Here is a 19,791-nt window from a genome sequence, read left to right on the forward strand (position 1 = left end):
TTATCTTTCCGTCACCATTTCCCTGTCCCCTTCCTACCTTCTCCTAACTTTCTCACAGGCAATATGGCCTTCCCTTGCTTTAGCTGGCCTCCATTATTACCCCACTTCCTTTCTGTAATTCCTCTGTTATTATCTGTGCTCTAACCTCCACCACTCTGATCCCATATCATTACTTAATAACCCCAGCTTCGAGCCCTTGCATATCAAAGCTTCCTTGCATCTTACCTTCAGTTACTCTCCTCCTTCCCTCTCACTCTTTGCCCGCCTACTCATTGTACCTTTCTTTCTCTGCTCCCTTGTATATTCTACCCCTGGCTGTCCCCGCTTCTGTCTCTATTCTTATGTTTCTTCCCCTGTTCCCTTGCTGCCTCCATATCACCTCTTCCCTCTAGCCATAAGTAATCATAACAATTGCTATCTGAAGTGTTATTATTAGCACACTCGATGAATAAAAATGATTACAATAAAAACGGAAGTCAAAATTTTTTTTTGAGCTTTTTCTGACACTCCTTAGACTTACACCGACCTAAGACAAAAAGAATTGTCGATATCTGTTACCATTCTCGCGAAAGAAACAAACAAATGCACACACAGACATTTTTGTGAGTCGCGATTTCCGATAATTTCGCACTGTCGCGTCTTGCGCGATTACAAAATTTTTGTTTGGTATTTCTCCGGCATTCCCTCGACTTACCCCGACCCAATGCAACAAGAATTAGGCCGATATGTATTGTTGTTTTCGTGAAAGAAAAGAACAAATGCACATACTGACACACATGTACAGCTTTATTATATATATATATATATATATATATATATATATATATATATATATATATATATATATATATATATTGTTACATAGCCTATGATTTCATCATCCTTTGTGTAATTTTAACGCACAGTATGCTGCATGTTTGATCACGAGCGTGTTCTGCCTCAGTCCCCCCCTTCTACCGTTATAGTAGAGTAAGTCGTTCTCTCTGTTGTCCAGAGCGGGATTGTCAACTCTATGTCCCCATGGCTTCATTTGCGCGTCCTTATTACAAGTTGTATCAAGCTCTCCTGGCTCCTATATAATGAACTCAGTCTCTGCATCATGGCCACTTAGATCTGCTCCTCATTTTGTTCACATCTCTGTCCTCCCCTGTACAGATATTATTATTGTGAGTGCTCAGGAGATCTCCAACCATCTAGCAGCTGTGTGTAATTTGAGTATAACTGTTGTTGCATTTTTTCTTGTACTGTGTAGCATAAGTTTAATTTGTAGGCCTGGTGAAGTTTTTGTGGTTCGTGTGGGGTTCTTTATGTCAGTCATTTTTGATAATAGTTTGTATCTGTAATTATTTATCTGGCATTCACTGAGTATTATCTGGTATCTCATTTTATCAGGGCTGACTTAGATAAATTTACTCTTGCTAATTTTGTGTTAATAGGGGCTATTGCAGTTAACCATATATTTAACCTGTTTATTTGCCATTACATTATCCTTATGAGTCCTGAATGTTTTGCTGTTAATTTAAGCATTAAACTTTAACTTGTAATTTTACCTAACTCTTTTGTTTTGAACCTGGAACTTTACGGGACAGTAGTGACTCTTCGTATTCTCACTTAAAGTGTACATTATCTTTCTCTGTTCCGTAACATAAATTTGGCGACCTCATATCAGGATATTCAGGATATTATCATAAGGATATTGTTTGATATTTTGTGACTGTGATATATTCATGATGGCTACTATTTCTACACTTGATGAAGCCAAAGATTTTTTGTCAAATGTGCAAACAGTGTGTGATATAGAAAACAGAACAAAGAATGAACTTAAGCTTGTTGCTCAACAATTGGGAATTGCAGTTCACTCTCATCATTCTAAAGATCAAATTGTTGGCATGATTAATAAAAGCTTGTTTAATGTAACTCCTCCAAATGAGCAAACGCAGATTGAATTAGCTAAGTTACAGCTAGCTCTGCAGGAGGCTAAGGCTAAGGAGGCGGAGTCTCGTGTTAAGGAAGCAAATGCTCGTATTGAAGAGGCACAGGTACAGGCTCAGGCACAAATTGAACTTGCCAGGATTCAGGCAGACCATGAGTATCGCATGAAACAAGGTGGAACTGGGTCATCTAGCTCTGATGATTTTGATGTGGCTAAAAATGTTAAACTTGTCCCTCCTTTTAATGAATCTGATTTAACAAAGTATTTTCAGTTGTTTGAGAGGGTAGCTACAGGTTTTAATTGGCCTAAAAAGTATTGGCCAGTACTCCTTCAAACTGTTCTCACCGGTAAAGCTCAAGTAACTTATGCATCTTTGCCTCAGGATCAGTCTGATAATTATGATGTAGTTAAGAGCTTGATTCTTAAGGCCTATGAGCTTGTTCCTGAAGCCTATAGAGTAAAATTTAGGACAACTTACAAGCAAGATAAGCAATCCCATGTTGAGTATGCAAAAATCAAAGAAGATTTGTTGGAGCAGTGGTTAAATTCTAAGAATGTGGATTCTGATTTTGACAAATTTAAGCAGATGATTTTGCTGGAGGACTTCAAAAGGTGTATTTATAAAGATGTAAGCCTATATCTTGATGAGAAAAGAATAGATAATTTGTCTGATGCTGCAGTTTTAGCTGATGAGTATGTTCTCACTCACAAGAGATATTCTAGAGAAGGGAAAGCTGAGAGTAAGTACGTTGCCTCTACTCAGAGTACAGGTAACAGGAAAGAGAATAAGGATGATGTTTCTCAGGAAGTAAATACCAGCTTCACCTCTAGATTTCAGAAAAGTAAATGTACTTATTGTAGTAAGCTTGGTCATACTACGGAGAGATGTTTCAGGAGACAGCGTGATGTGAACAAAAAGGAGTCTTTAAATATTCAGTCAATTGGTCTAGTGTCCACTCTTGAGAGTTCCCAGAATTCTTTAACGGAGTTAACTGAACCTGCTTTGAGGGGTAACTTAAATTCTCATGATGGAGCTCCTCTTTTGAGCAGTAACGTGGGTGACACTCTCAAGAGTTCATGTGCTAATTTCCTGTCTGATGGTTTTGTCAGTCCTCTGGACAGTAATGACAGGAAATCAGTTCAAATATATCGTGATACAGGTGCTTGCCAATCCCTTATGCTGACCAGTGTTCTAGGCTCTAATTTTAATTCCTCTGATGAAACTGTAATCTTACAAGGTGTAGGGAATAATTACTTCTCTGTTCCTCTGTGCAGAGTGAATTTAGAGTCTGGTTTTGTTAATGGTTCTGTTATGGTTGGGTTGGTTGAGACACTCCCAATGTCAGGTGTAACTTTCTTACTTGGAAATGATATTGGTGGAAGTCAAGTGTGTCCAGCTCCTCAGTTGTCTAGTGAGCCAGTGGCTGCGTCCCAGGATTGTAATGTCCCTGATGTGTTCCCTGCATGTGCTGTCACTAGGGCTAAGTCTAAAGTTACTGGTGATTTAGAGGATAATGATGATGATGATGTTATCCTAGCTGACACTTTTCTTGCTAATTTGGACCACTCACCAGATGAGGCAGTACCCCGTAGTGTTGATAATTTGTCTCGTCAAGAGTTGGTTGAGTTGCAGGTTGCTGACCCTGAGTTGAAAGGTCTAGCTAACTCTGCTTGCAGTGAGGAAGAGTCAGCTGGTGCTTCTACTTATTATGTAAAGTCAGGCGTACTTATGAGGAAGTGGAGACCCCCAACAGCATCAGCAGACTGTGAATGGGAGGTTGTACATCAAGTTGTCATCCCTCGTGTTTGTAGGCAGGATATCATTAGAGTGGCTCATGATTCCAGTTTGGCAGGACACCTTGGAGTGAGGAAGACTGTGGCACGCATTTTGAAACACTTCTACTGGCCAGGTATCTTCAGGGATGTTTCCTGGTATTGTAAGTCTTGTCACACCTGTCAAGTTGTGGGGAAGTGTAATCAGACCGAAAAGGTTGCACCTCTAGTTCCCATTCCTCCTTTTGAGGCGCCTTTCACCCGTGTGTTGGTGGATATTGTGGGCCCTCTTCCTAAGACTTCTTCAGGATTTTCTTATGTGTTGACCATGATTGATATGGCTACTCGTTATCCTGAAGCCATTCCATAGAAACATCTCAGCAAAGAACGTGGTTAAGGAAATGCTAGGGTTCTTCACAAAGTTTGGTCTGCCCAAGGAGGTACAGTCCGACCGGGGAAGTAATTTCATGTCAAATGTTTTCAAGCAGTCTCTGAAAGAGTTGGGAATCTCCCAGATCACGTCTTCAGCTTACCATCCCCAGACCCAAGGAGCGTTGGAGAGATACCATCAAACACTCAAATCGATGCTCAAGAAATACTGTTTGGAACATCAGAAAGACTGGGATAAAGGTCTTCCATTCGTTGTGTTTGCTGCAAGAGAATCTCCAAATGAATCACTGGGCTTCTCACCTTTTGAACTACTGTTTGGCCATGAAGTAAGAGGACCCCTTAAGCTACTCAAGGAATGCTGGCTGTCGGAGGAAGATGACGTCAACCTGCTGGAGTATGTGATGAAGTTCAAAGAACGGCTGTCCACTGCTTTACAGCTGGCGACAGAGAATTTAGGAGCTGCTCAGGAGAAGATGAAGACTTGGTATGATAAGAAGTCCAGGTTACGCCACTTTCAGCCAGGAGATCAGGTTTTGATTCTGCTACCAGTTCATGGGCAACCTCTTCAAGCCAAGTTTACTGGTCCCTATTTCGTGGAGAAGAAACTCAGTGATGTCAGCTATGTCATCGCCACACCAGATCGTAGAAAGAGCAAGCAACTATGTCACATCAACATGCTAAAGTTATATCACAGGCGGGACGAAAATAATCCAGTCTGCACTGTAGCTGTTCCACCCGAGTCTGCAAGTGAAGCTCTCCCATGCAGTATGAGCCTGAGTGATAGTTTGGGGAAGAATCCTGATATCATGAATGATCTCCAGACTAAGCTTTCTCATCTACCACCCAAGGAAAGGCAGGAGTTTTCGGCATTACTGCAGGAGTACCCGCAAGTGTTCCGTGCCACTCCAGGAAGAACCACTGTGTTGATGCATGATGTCGATGTTGGAGACGCAAAGCCAATTAAATTGCCTCCTTACCGTGTGAACCCAGTGAAAGTTCCTCTCATCCAGAAGGAGCTTGGCTACCTGTTGGACCACAAGATGATTGAGCCCTGTCAGAGCGAGTGGAGTTCTCCTGTCACTCTAGTCCCTAAGCCAGGTGGGTCACAGAGGCTTTGCATCGACTACAGACGTGTTAATCAGATAACCAAAACAGACACTTACCCTCTCCCTCGTGTGGAAGATTGCATAGACAAGATCGGAAAGGCTAGGTACATAAGTAAGTTTGATTTGTTAAAGGGATACTGGCAAGTACCTATGACTGAACGTGCTAGGGAGATCTCATGTTTTGTAACACTAGGAAAGGCTTTTGCATGTTCTGTAATGCCGTATGGTATGAAGAATGCACCAGCCACATTTCAGAAGCTCATGAATGTTGTAACAGAGGGTTTGGCAGGGTGTGTTGTTTATATTGATGATGTATTAATCTTCAGTGACAACTGGAAAGATCACCTATGCCATGTCAGTAAATTTCTTGACCGTTTAGTTCATGCTAAACTTGTAGCTAATTTATCAAAGTGTGAGTTTGGTCAAGCTAAAGTTCAGTACCTGGGGTATGTAATTGGTGATGGACATGTTGCACAACCAGGAGCTAAAAAGGTTCAGGTTATACAGTGATCTTCCCAGACCTAAAAGTAGGAAAGAGCTACAAAGATTTTTGGGAATGGTAGGTTATTACAGGAGATTTGTTCTTAACTTTTCTATTCTTGTATCACCACTTACAGACCTACTGAAAAAGGGAGTTGAATTTGTCTGGACCGATAACTGTGAATCCTCTTTCAACAAACTTAAAGCTATTCTATTAAGTCAGCCAGTGCTCGCTACTCCAAATTTTGCTAAGCCTTTTAAGATGGCTGCTGATGCAAGTGATACAGGAGCTGGGGCTTTTTTGCTGCAAGAGGATGATCAGGGTATTGAACATCCTGTATCTTATTACAGTAAGAAGTTCACTCCACCTCAAAAGAACTACTCAACTATTGAGAGAGAGCTTTTGGCCTTGATTTTGGGTTTACAGCATTTTTCATTTTATTTGTGTTCTGGTTTTGACCCCATAGTCATTTATACCGATCATAACCCACTGAAGTTCCTTGGTGGGTTTGGAGATAAAAATCAGAGATTGACAAGATGGAGTCTACTTCTTCAGGAGTATTCATTAGACATACAACATGTCAAGGGGAAAGAAAATGTTATTGCAGATTGCTTATCTAGACTTTAGACAGATTGTTTTAGAGTAATAAGAAATTTCCTTTGTAAATTTCTTTTTCTTTGTGGGGAGGTGTTACATAGCCTATGATTTCATCATCCTTTGTGTAATTTTAACGCACAGTATGCTGCATGTTTGATCACGAGCGTGTTCTGCCTCAGTCCCCCCCCTTCTACCGTTATAGTAGAGTAAGTCGTTCTCTCTGTTGTCCAGAGCGGGATTGTCAACTCTATGTCCCCATGGCTTCATTTGCGCGTCCTTATTACAAGTTGTATCAAGCTCTCCTGGCTCCTATATAATGAGCTCAGTCTCTGCATCATGGCCACTTAGATCTGCTCCTCATTTTGTTCACATCTCTGTCCTCCCCTGTACAGATATTATTATTGTGAGTGCTCAGGAGATCTCCAACCATCTAGCAGCTGTGTGTAATTTGAGTATAACTGTTGTTGCATTTTTTCTTGTACTGTGTAGCATAAGTTTAATTTGTAGGCCTGGTGAAGTTTTTGTGGTTCGTGTGGGGTTCTTTATGTCAGTCATTTTTGATAATAGTTTGTATCTGTAATTATTTATCTGGCATTCACTGAGTATTATCTGGTATCTCATTTTATCAGGGCTGACTTAGATAAATTTACTCTTGCTAATTTTGTGTTAATAGGGGCTATTGCAGTTAACCATATATTTAACCTGTTTATTTGCCATTACATTATCCTTATGAGTCCTGAATGTTTTGTTGTTAATTTAAGCATTAAACTTTAACTTGTAATTTTACCTAACTCTTTTGTTTTGAACCTGGAACTTTACGGGACAGTAGTGACTCTTCGTATTCTCACTTAAAATGTACATTATCTTTCTCTGTTCCGTAACAATATATATATATATATATATATATATATATATATATATATATATATATATATATATATATATATATATATATATGCAAAATAACCACAGGAGAAATGAAAGTAGGGAGAGTGAGTACTTTCCTATATCATATCTTCAGACACAGTGATACAGAGACGTAAAGGGTAGATGTCTTTTATACGCACTCCCAGCAGGGAGTGGCACACAGAACGAAGGATGACCTGAATTAAAACTTAGTGATACACAGAACAATAGGTACCTGACTTTTCACATCAGGGGTGCACCTGCAAAAAAGGAAAAACTCTGTGGTTGAACAAGGGATGCACCTGGCAAAAGAGGGTAAATACTGCGGCTTAACTTATGAATTTAGAGTATTAATGCTAGGTGTGTCCCACACAGGTGTGACCCTGCTAGCAGAAGACAAGGATACAATCAGTTGTTAGTCTGAGAGGTACTGCTTTATAATTAATTCAGTTGACAATTTATCACAAAATGAATATAGCTTATGTTTACATTCTTTTCATATGTGCCTGAAAGTAAGCAAGATTTTATTACATTTCTTTCATCAAAGCTTTTTGAGCTTGCTTGAATCTTAGAGCCTATCCAGTCAATATGGCGATCACTGGATGCTTTCTGTTGAAATAAACCACTACTCTGTTAGCTGTCCTTATACTGTATTTATGTTGTGAGATCCTAGTTTCCACATCTTTTCCAGATTGTCCTATGTAAAATTTGATACAGTTTTTACAGGGGATTTTACAAACAACGCCTGAATTACTAGATGGGCTAAGGTGTTCTTATATCTGAATACTACTTGTACATTAAGTTTCCTCAGTATGTGAACAACATCAAGAAAATTTTCATGGAAGGGGAGGACAAGGGTTCTTTGATAATTCTAGCGATCTGACTTACAGGTGTTCCCTTCAAGGAATCGCTTATTGGCTGTATTGTGGCACTGGGTTAGTATACTTGGTGGATACAGTAGCTTTTTTCCAATGCTCTGAATCAGTTTTTGTTCATCACCTAAAAATTCTGGGTCCGAAATTCTATATGCACTCTAATACATGGATATGAACACAGATCTTGTTACATTAATATGATGGTCTGAATAAAAATGCACTTACAACATAATATTTGTAGGTATTCTGCATACCTTAGTCTTCAAAACATTTTTGTCTCTGATAACTTTTACATCCAAGAATGGCAGTTCGTTATCCGTTTCCAAATTATAAGTGAACTTTATCGATGGAACTAACGAATCTAATTTCAGGAGAAATTCATCAATGGGAAGAATGTTAGACCAGACGCGCAGGATATTATCAACATATCCGAGCCAAACTATGTTTTGCTCCTTTACAGAGATCAGTTAATGTTTCTCAAAATATTCCACGTAAATACTAGCAAGAACTTGAGAGAGGGGAATACCCATAGCCACACAAAAAATTTTGTGTAATATTTGCCTTCAAAGGTAAAAGATGAGTTTACAGTGCAGAATCTAAGCAGCTTGATAATGTTTTCAGAAGGAATACCATCAATGTTACCATCCCGGATGCTTGGTAGGAAAGCTAAAACAACAGGAACATCTGTGAACAATAATTTGACATCAAAACTGACTAATTTGTAGGGGTACATGACATTTAGAAGTTTTTTTAATTTCTTACCAAATCCTCATTGTTTTGTACAAACGAATCAGAGATAGTGCCTACAACAGGGGACAACAGTGTTATATTCCATTATATTCCATTTCAAAAGCTTATACTCGTATGTCGTAGAGCATACAGAGCTTATGATTGGCCCTGTGGGGTTGTTTGTCTTGTGGCTTTAATTAAGCCATCCTGTGGTTATTCTGCATACATGTCTTCACGGTGAAGTGAAGTTTCTGCATATATATATATATATATATATATATATATATATATATATATATATATATATATATATATATATATATATATATATATAATGCCCCACCCTCTTCCACAACTGTCATAGTCCCTTCCCCCTCACCTTCCTTAGAAAGCACAAGGTAGCAACAGGGATCCAGAGGCTGTACTTGAGACGTATGGTAAGATGACAAATTGGAGTGAACAAAACTTATACGCAGAGCGGTGATGGAAACTGCAAAAAATGTTACCCCAGCCCCCTCTTTTACTGAGGGAGGCAGGTGGCTAGGTATGAATGAGGCAGGTGGCTAGGTATGAATGAGGCAGGTGGCTAGGTAGGAATGAAGCAGGTGGCTAGGTAGGAATGAGGCAGGTAAGGGAAAAGGAAGTTGAAAAAAGATGTAGCAAGAAGATGCAGCGGAAACGTATGGCAGGAGTAGGTTGAAAGGTAAAACACAAAGTAAAGAAGAAGGATAAGGAAATGAGGGACGGAGAGATAGTAAGGCATGGGGTGAGGCAGGGTGGAAAAAAAGTGTATAAGTAATTCATCAGAAGGAAAAAGGTTTTCAAGACCAAAGATTAAAAATGTCATGTGGAAGATATATGTGTGGAGTTGAAGAAGAATTTGAAGGCGATGGGCGAAGAGGATAATTTTGAGCAAGATTTTTGAGCTATCAATCCAGGGAGACACGGGGAGAGCTGGCATATAAAGGGGCAAGGAGGAATGATTGGAAGAGGAGGCTTGGAAGTGAGATCTGCTGAAAAAATAGAAATAAGAATAATCAGGTCATGGGGATGGGCAATGCATAAAAAGAGTCTTAGAAAGCTATGACAAAGGAAGATAGGCAAGCATAAAGACAGGAGAGAAAAGTAGCAGGGAAGTAATTAAGCAGAAGAGGCAGAAAGAGACATAAAGATAGAAAATTCGAAGAGCGAGGAAACAGCGAAAAAGAGAGACGGAAAGAAATGCCCACGAGAACAAGGAACGTTTGGAATAAACAGGAAATGATATAGGATAAAAGAGCAAGGCAAAAAGAGTCAAAAGGGGAGACTGAAATCAGATAACCCTACAAGCCATAATCGCATACAGTGCCCTGTTGAAGTCAGGCAGTGTAATGTAGCGATGATGTAAAGAGGCTGGAACAGTAACGGGTGATGTGCAGTGGTGGTGTGATGAGCGAATCTAATTGGCTGGAAATCAAGGAAAATGAGAAAGAAGGGTGGAGAGAGAAAAAGGAAGGGAAACAGGGAATGTGGAAGAGTGAACAAAAACCAAGGCTAAGGCAAAAGAAAGGTAAGAGACAGAATACACTAAAAGAAATTAGTATTGAAAATAAATGTATTTGCAAGGAAAACTACAACGAAGAAGAGGAAACACAATCCTTAAAGATATGACAGAAAATGGGGGAAACGAAGTTCAGAACCACGAGAAGCAAAAAGAAAAGGATAAATAAATCATGCAACAATTTGACAGGTTGGTGAATGGTGGATGAAAAATACACGAGATAAAGTCAAAGTTTTCTTGCAAAAATTTCACATTGATCCTTATAAGAATTCTTAATCCAAAAGGTGTTTTAACTTGTAGGCTACACAGAGAATGAATATAATTTTGTTTTCAAAGAGTTGGCACGAGAGACTGTTGTGTGAAAGGGGAAATATAACGTGAAGAAGAGGGAGAGTAACACAAGTATAGCACTAGACAAATTTGATAATTCGACAGATACATCAACAGATGAATACAGTGATCGGCAGGGGAAAGATGTATAGGAATAGAATGGGAGAGGAGGGGTGGAGTGACTGAGAGATATGTAGAAAAACTGACTAATTCTTTAACTAATGGAGAGATAAAATAATAGGCCAAAGAAATCAATATATTGTCTGGTGTCTGGAGCAGTGTACGGTACACAATTCAGTCGGACTCTTCAAAGTCTTCCCATTTTCCTCACTACCAGCATTATTTCAGCTAATCTCACACCTACAACTCATATAACACATGTTAGCAGTTTAACATATATCATCAGTATATTTCTATAGTTGCATATTTGATATAAGTGGAAGACTTGGTTCTGTATTTTTTTACTGAGTCGCAAAGTTAAGTAGTTGATATTGGCAGTTGATATCTATCGCTGCATGATATTTCATAGTGGAATATTTGGATCTGTATTTTTACTGAATCGCGAGGATAGGTAGTCTATAGTTGTCCTCGACTTAACGACTTTCTTAGTTATGGTTCACTGTCAGTTCACAAACCCAGCCTGCCACACCCACAAGGCCCCATTTCAGTCTCATCTGATCTGAGAGAGAGAGAGAGAATCCATGAGGCTAATAATGTCCCACACGTAGCCTGCTGATCTTCGCACAAAGTAATCCAAGATTATTATAATTGCACATTCTTTTTCTTGACCTCCCCACTCCCTACCTCACCCTCCTTCATCCAGCCTCTCTTTGCCTCTCTTTTCCTTTCCCTGCCTAACACAGCCTGTATCCTGCCTCCCTCTGCCTGTGCCACTACTTCTACCTTTCTCTACCTGCACAACACAGCCTCCTTCCTGCCTCCCTCTGACTGTCCTACTACTTCCCTTTTCTTCCAACTCAACACAGTGTCCTTCTTGCCCCTGTATGTGCCACTTCCACTCATTTCCCCGTCTTCTCTGCCTCTTTCTCTCTCATCTAGCTTCTGTTCCCTCTCCCTCGGACCCTCCTTGTCACAAGTGTTTGTCAGTATGTCATTATCATGACCCATCCTTATCTTTCTGTCACCCTTTCCCTGTCCCCCCACCCTACCCACGCCTAACTTTCTTACGGTCAACTTCGCCTTCTTCAGTGTGGCTTAGTCTGCTACCCTCCCTACCATTCCCAGTTACTCCCTTGCATTAATGTCTTCCTTCTTACCTCACTTCCTTTCTTCAATTCCTTTGCTTTTATCTCTGCTTGAACCTTTACCACTCTGATTCCATATCATTACCTAACATGCTCAGCTGCGATCCCTTGGTTCCCAGTGCTTCCTTGCATCCTTACTTTACCCTGAGTCCTCCCTCATTCTTTCCCGTTATTGTACGTCTTCCTCTGCATCCTTGTTCGTTCTACCCCTGCCTATCCCCGCTTCCATCCCTACTCCTTTCCTTTTTAAAAAGCCTCCTGTTGCCTCTGTATCACCTCTTACTTCTCATTACAGGTAATCACAACATTGGATATCTGGGTGATAATATCAACGCATCTAGGGAAGAAAAATCTGACAATGAAAATGGTAGTCATAAATCAGCAATAGAAAGATAGATAGACATAAATCAGCATTACTGAAAAACAATAATGATAACAACATTGATAGTCATAAATCATCACTACAGGGGAACAATAATGACGATAATAACGATGGTAGTCACAATATTCTGTCCACCTGTGTACCACCTGAGTTGCAGCCTCAACAAAATAAGCTTCAGTTGTTTGTTCTTACTTAACAGCAAGCCTTCTACGGCTCCACGACACATTACATTATGCACTCTCCCATCTTGTCTTTTCACCTTCTCGGTTTCTCTTCTCTCACCTATCTCACTCCCATGTACTTTATAATTATAGACCAATTTGTGACTCCCAGTTTGTACCAGATGGCAAAATCGCCTCAGTGTTTCTTTTTACATTTCCCACAAAGCCAGCCACCACAGCACATTCTTCACGAATCGCTTGATTTATCCACGACCTCAGGTCACTCCACAGGAATTTCTGAAGTAACTTAGTTTAGCAGGTCTCACTGAAATGGAAACAGTAGCCTAAAGGGACATGAATGTTATTAGCTTGTATGCAGGCATACTAGGAAATACTCGCTGTGCTTGTTGGTGACTGCGAAGGAGTGTATCTGCTGTGTTTCACATAGTGATCGCTCATACCAAGGAGATGATATCATCTTTAAGTGGTCACTACCTAGCTATAGTAAATATTGAAGCAAATACTGAGGTCACCATTGTTTTGCTATTGGGATAATAATGAAGTAGTTCAGTAATAATTCCCCCGTAAAAAGGAAGCACTGTATGAGGTGTGGTAAATATTTTGAAATATATGTATGATTAACATTATAATAAACAGTGCAAAACAGAACTACTACAAAACTAAATTGCAATTAGCGTTTGGTAACATTAAATTTGTATTGGGAGTTATTAATGAATTGATGCAGAAATCTCTTGAAAAAACAACTAACGTTGAAAAATTAATGATTCCGTTCAGCTGGAATATGACCCTTAAAGCATGCAAATATTCAAACACCTATTTTTCTATACTTGGTAAAACGTGAGAAAACAGTCTACCAACTTGTAATAGTTCACCCATGCAGTATCTGAATGGTATCTACCGTAACTTTCAATTATCTCCAGTAACACCAGGGAAAGTAGCTGATATTATGACTTTGAAGGAATCTAGTCCTGGGCATGACGAAATACATATTAAATTCATATAGCAAACAATTTATGTCCTGGTTGCGTGATATCAAAGTTGATCATCCTCTCTTTTTGTAATGGAACATTTCCAAATGACTTGAAAGTAACGAAAATTATACCAATACACAAAAGGGGTGATACTCTTCAAGCGTCAGATTACCGCCCAGTATCAGTACTTTCAACGATAAGTAAAATAACAGAAAAAGCAATATATGATCAACAGTTGGTGTTTCAAGAGGCTAGTAATGTATTGACCGAATGCCAATTTGGCTTTAGAAAGAACTATTCCCCACAAACAGCAATAATAAAATTACTGAATAATATCATGCTAAGTTACGACGAAGGGAAATTTACAATGTGTGTTTTCCTAGATTTAAAAAGCGCTCTTGACACTACAGTATTAATCATGACATCTTGATTTGTAAATTGGAACATTATGGGGTAAGAAACAGAGAATTGTCATGGTTTCGTAGCTCATTATTTGAGAGACAACAGTTCACTGATGTTAACGGAGTCAGATTCAGTAGCATAATTGTATCCACTGGTGTACCTCAAGGCTCAACCTTGAGCCATTAATCTCTCTCTCTCTCTCTCTCTCTCTCTCTCTCTCTCTCTCTCTCTCTCTCTCTCTCTCTCTCTCTATGTATATATATATATATATATATATATATATATATATATATATATATATATATATATATGGAGCCTCTGTGGTACAGTGGTAGAGTGTGCGTTTCGTACACGGGTGATCCAGGGTTCGCTCCCCGCCAGGGTAATAAACTTTGGGAGTGTTTATCCAGCCACGTACTGCATTGGCGGACACAAGGGGTGCTGTGGTTGAACCAGTGTCGCTTACCATAAAGTATGTTTGCACCCAAGTAGCCTTGCGTGGTCCGATTACACTTGGTTCACAGACTACACACACATCCAAAGCCACTTCAGCACTACTAATACACTTACAAGCACTCCTCACCCTATATACAATCTCTACTAGACAGTCTAAGCCACTTGGTAGAGATACATTGGCTTGTATCGTTTCGACTTCTGGGGGGGATAGGCAGTTCCTGCAGTGTATACTCAAACGGCTAATGATATATATATATATATATATATATATATATATATATATATATATATATATATATATCATTAGCCGTTTGAGTATATATATATATATATATATATATATATATATATATGACTGTCAAGTCATCTAGCATTTTGAAGTTTATTTTATTTCCTGACAACAATGATGTTTTTCACTCAGATTCCGATTTAGTAACTTTAGAACGTACTATAAGTACATAGCTGAATAATATTTCTACTTGGCTTCAAGCAAATAGTCTATCTATCTATTGCCAGACGCCTTAATCCCGTAAAGGGTGGCCACAAACAAATCGCCTCCACGTCGCCGTGTCCCCCGCCATTTCACTGCCCTGCTCCCAACTCACACCCCCTCTCCCATATACCTCTCCACTCCATCCCTCCATCTCATCCTCGGCCTCCCCCTCCCTCTCCCCCCTCCACCTCACTCACATACACTCTCCTCGTCAGTCTCTCACCCTCCATCCTCTCCACATGGCCAAACCACCTCAGGTGTGTTTCTCCTAACACTTCTTATCACATCCACATCCACACCACAACGCTCCTTTATATCCTCATTTGTCAGCCTGTCTCTCCATGTGACTCCACGGGCTCCTCGTAAATAACTCATTTCCATTGCTCTCACTATTGACTTGTGTCCTTCCAACAACGTCCAAGCTTCTCTTCCATACGTTAGAGTTGGTATCACAATACAGTCCTGTAGTAACATTCTCATTTCCATGCTCACTTCCCTGTTTCTTATCACTGCTTTCAAGGAACCAGTAACTTTTCATCCTTGTTGTACCCTTTCAAGCACTTCTTCCTGCAAACTTCCATCCTTACTCATCACACTCCCCAAGTACTTAAACGTACTCACATTTTCCATTTCCTCACCATCCAACTTCACTGTACATTCACAGACTTCACCTCTCTCAAAGACCATCACTTTACTCTTCCCTACATTCATCTTTAGATTCCGTTTCTTACACACTCTCCCAAACTCATTCACCAAGCCCTACAGTTCCCCTTCGTCTTCACTGAACAACACAGTATCATCTGCAAACATCAGTACATGGAGGTTCCAAACACTACCCTCTCTCACTAGGGCCACTCCAACATCCACTCCCTTACCTTGTTTCTCTTTTATTACCCCATCCACGTACTGCATGATAGTATTGTGATCCCTACCCTGACGTATGGACGTGAGGCGTGGACCTTGCAAGAGGGGAACAAGTCAAGAGTGAGAGCAGTGGAAATGAGTTACTTGAGAGGGGCATTTGGAGTGACATGGAGGGACAGGCTGACGAATGAAAAAGTGAAGGAACGTTGTGGAGTGGATGTGGATGTGGTTGAGAAGATAAAGAGAAATACACTGAGGTGGTTTGGACATGAGGAGAGAATGGAGAATGAAAAACTGACTAAGAGGGTGTATGTAGGTGAGGTGGATGGAGGGAGAAGGAGGGGTAGACTGAGGATGAGGTGGAGGGATGGAGTTGAGAGGTATATGAGGGAGGGGGGAGTGAGTTGAGGGGAGAGTAGTCAAATGGTGGGTGACAGAGCGACTTTGGGGGCGTTTTGTCTGCGGCCACCCTTTGTGGGATTAGGGCATCGGGCTATAGATAGATAGACAGATGTACAGATTGAACAACCATGGAGACATGACACATCCCTGTTTCAACCCAACCTTCAAACGGAAAAATTCACTCAGATCACTATTCACATGCACTGCAGCTTTAGCACCGTCATACATACCCTACACAGCATTCAACAACTTCCCATCTACTCCATATATTCTTAATACTTTCCACAATCCTTGTCTATCCACCTTGTGACATGCTTTCTCCAAATCCATGAAGGGCACACACAACTTCTTTCCCTTCTCTAGAAACTTTTCCACTAAAGAGCTAAGAATGAATATCTGATCTAAACAACCTCTTCCCTTCCTAAAGCCTCCCTGTTCTTCTCCAACTAATCCCTCTGTTATTTCTCTAACTCTGTCATTAAGTATCCTACCATACACTTTTCCTATTACATTAAGAAGACAAATGCCCCTATGATTACCACACACTTCTTTTTCCCCTTTTCATTTGTACAAGGGAATAATTATACCTGACTTCCAATCCTCCGGGACTCTACCTTCCTCCCAGGTCAATCTGCACATCTTCCACATCCATTCTACTACTATCTCTACCCCATGCTTCAGCATTTCACCACACACTCCATCAATTCCTGGTGCTTTCCCCAATTTGACTTTCTTCATTGCTTCCACAACTTCTATCCTACTGATTTCTTCCTGTATTCTCACCTCCCTCCTTCTCCCAGCCATTCCCCAGCCACTTATACTCGCATTACTTCCATTCTCTATGTTCGACAATTCCACGAAGTGTTCTCTCCATCTGCTCACTTTTTCTCCCTTCTCCACTAGTGATCTACCATTTTTATCTTTCACTCCTCTACTAGACTTCACTACCACCCTGTCTTATTCTGTTCACCTTTTTCCAGAACATTTTCTTACATTCCCTCCACTTGACACTCAAATTCCTTCAAAATTCCTCATCCACTCTCTTCTAACTCGCTCTTACTAACCTTTTCACCTCTCTCTTCCTTTCTATATATAACTCTCTCTTCCGTCTTTCAACTTTTTCCACGCCCCTATTTCTCATCCATTCATTGTATGCTTTCTTCTTTTGTACCACAGCCTGTTTCACTGCTTCTTTTGTACCACAGCCTGTTTCACTGCTTCATTCCACCATGCTGTTCCTTGCACCCCCTTCCGTCTTCTCTTCACCCCAAGCAAATAGACTATCTCATAATATGAAAACTCATTAAGTAATAATTGCAGGTAATAAGCACTATAAACCAAAAATTAGCATCAGAATAGGAAATGATGTACTCAAAAGATGTCCCTACACGTAATTTCTCGGTGCTACTATTGATGAAAAGTTATCTTGGAAAGATCACATATATATATATATATATATATATATATATATATATATATATATATATATATATATATATATATATATATATATATCTATATATATCATTAGTGGTAAATCAGCCAGATACAGTGGAATAATTTACAAGATCAAAAAAAAACAAAGATGTATTGAAAATTTTATATTATAGACTAATTTACCCCTATATACAATATTGCAACGTAGCCTGGGGCTCGGCAGTTAAGCCCTCTGTGCAGCAATTTCTCTTACTTCAGAATATATATATATATATATATATATATATATATATATATATATATATATATATATATATATATATATATATATATATATATAAATATATATATATATATATATATATATATATATATATATATATATATATATATATATATTGTTCGAATAATTTCAGGAGTAAGTTCCAGAGAACATACCGATCCCCTCTTTAAGTATTTAGGGATTTTAAAAATACTGGATAAATACAGAGTACAGACAAAAATTTGTATGTAATCAATTACGCCATCCCACTGCCATTTTATTTTCAGAATATGTTCAGTCTTCATCTTCACAATTTACGAAAAAGTAGCTCTAACTTACGACCCCCTAAACCATGGACTGAAAATCTGAAAAGATTTGTTGCTAATTATGGTTGCTGGATGTGGAATAAGTGACCAGATGAATTAAACTCTATTACCAACCACGTAACCTTCAAGATAAAAACTAAAAACTATATTGTAAACCGATAATGATGCAATTTATGTAAACTTATATCGCTTCCATTTTAATTATAATTACACATATCTTACAAATATCTAATAAGATAACTAGTTTTCTTTTAATTACTCGATGTAATATTATATAGCGAGCTTTCATTATGTATTGTGCAATGTTTTCCCGTAACATATAATGTACAACTATTTACTGAGCTCGTAGAAAGAAATATGTTATTTGATGAGCTCAGCCTTTAAATTATGTGTACTTATATTAGTATTGTACGCTGTAATTGTGTATAGGCACAAAAAAAAAGAAGAATTTGAATTTGAATTTGAATTTGTTAGGCCATGCAGGAGCAGCATTAGTATTAATTATGCATAACAGTTCAACGAAAAAAGGGACGGTCAGGAGATGGGGTTAATGGAAGGTGAAAGTATAGAACCAGTCCTCACTGCCACCAGCTGTCCATCCACCTCTGGAGCAGCACCTTGTTACACTAGTGTTGACACCGATTCCTTTTAATGCACTTCTCTCAGCATCACAAAACCATTTAAGGGCCATACTTTCTTTGATTAGCTAAAGAGGACGTTCAAATACTTTCTTGAAGGTCAAAAATCGAAGAATTATTGAAGCAAGAGATAACTTACTGATGAAGCCACAATGCTCATACATCCCACCTGCCTCTGCCATGATTCCCCACACACTTCTTCCATAACACTGCCTCAGTCCCTTCCCTCTTTCCCTCCTAGGTTAGCAGATGGTGGGGGCAGGCACTCAGAGGGTGTATCTGAGACGTATGAGGAGAAAACAAATTAGGATGAAGCATTACTGGACGCCGAGTGGTGATGGAGTCTGCAAATAACGTTACATCCACTCGTATTGGGGGAGGCAGGGGACTAAGTAGAGGTGAGGCAGGAAAGAGAAGTGGGAGGCAAAATTGGCAAGAAGATTTACGGGATACATATGGCTGGGTTAGGTTTAATGCAAGATGAAATAAGAGACAGGATGATAAGGAACTGAAGGATGAAAGTAGGCCATGGGGTGAGGCACGGTGGGTAAAACCGGAGAGGAGGATCAGAAGCCAGAAAAACAAATGTGCAAATAAATCGTCAAAAGCGCACAAGTTCTAAAGAACAGAGGTAGAACGAGTCATGCGGAAGATAAATGTGCGAAGTTGCGGGAGGCACAGGGGAGAAAAATGAGAAACGAGGATAATTTTGTGGAAGAAATTTTAGCTGTCGATCCAGAGAGACAAAGGGAGGGGCGGCATGTAGGAAGACATGAAGGAAAGGTAGGGAGGGAATGAGAGGTAGTAAGAGAGATGAAGAAAAAATATGGAAAGGTCGTGAGGATGGGAAATGTATACCGAGAGGGAGGAATGGAAGTCAAGAATACACCAAAAAGTGGTATGTCAGAGGGAGATGCTCAAGCATGAAAGTGAGACAAGAGAACATTCAGAAAAAAAGAACCAATTAAACAGAAGATGCAGAAAGAAATATAGAGATAGAAAATACGAAAGCGAAGGAAGGGCGAAAAGGAGAGAAGGAAACAAATGCAGA

This window comes from Coenobita brevimanus, chromosome 6 (genome assembly GCF_032717465.1).
Source record: "Coenobita brevimanus isolate Jiangsu-jjx chromosome 6, ASM3271746v2, whole genome shotgun sequence".
Lineage (NCBI taxonomy): Eukaryota > Metazoa > Arthropoda > Malacostraca > Decapoda > Coenobitidae > Coenobita > Coenobita brevimanus.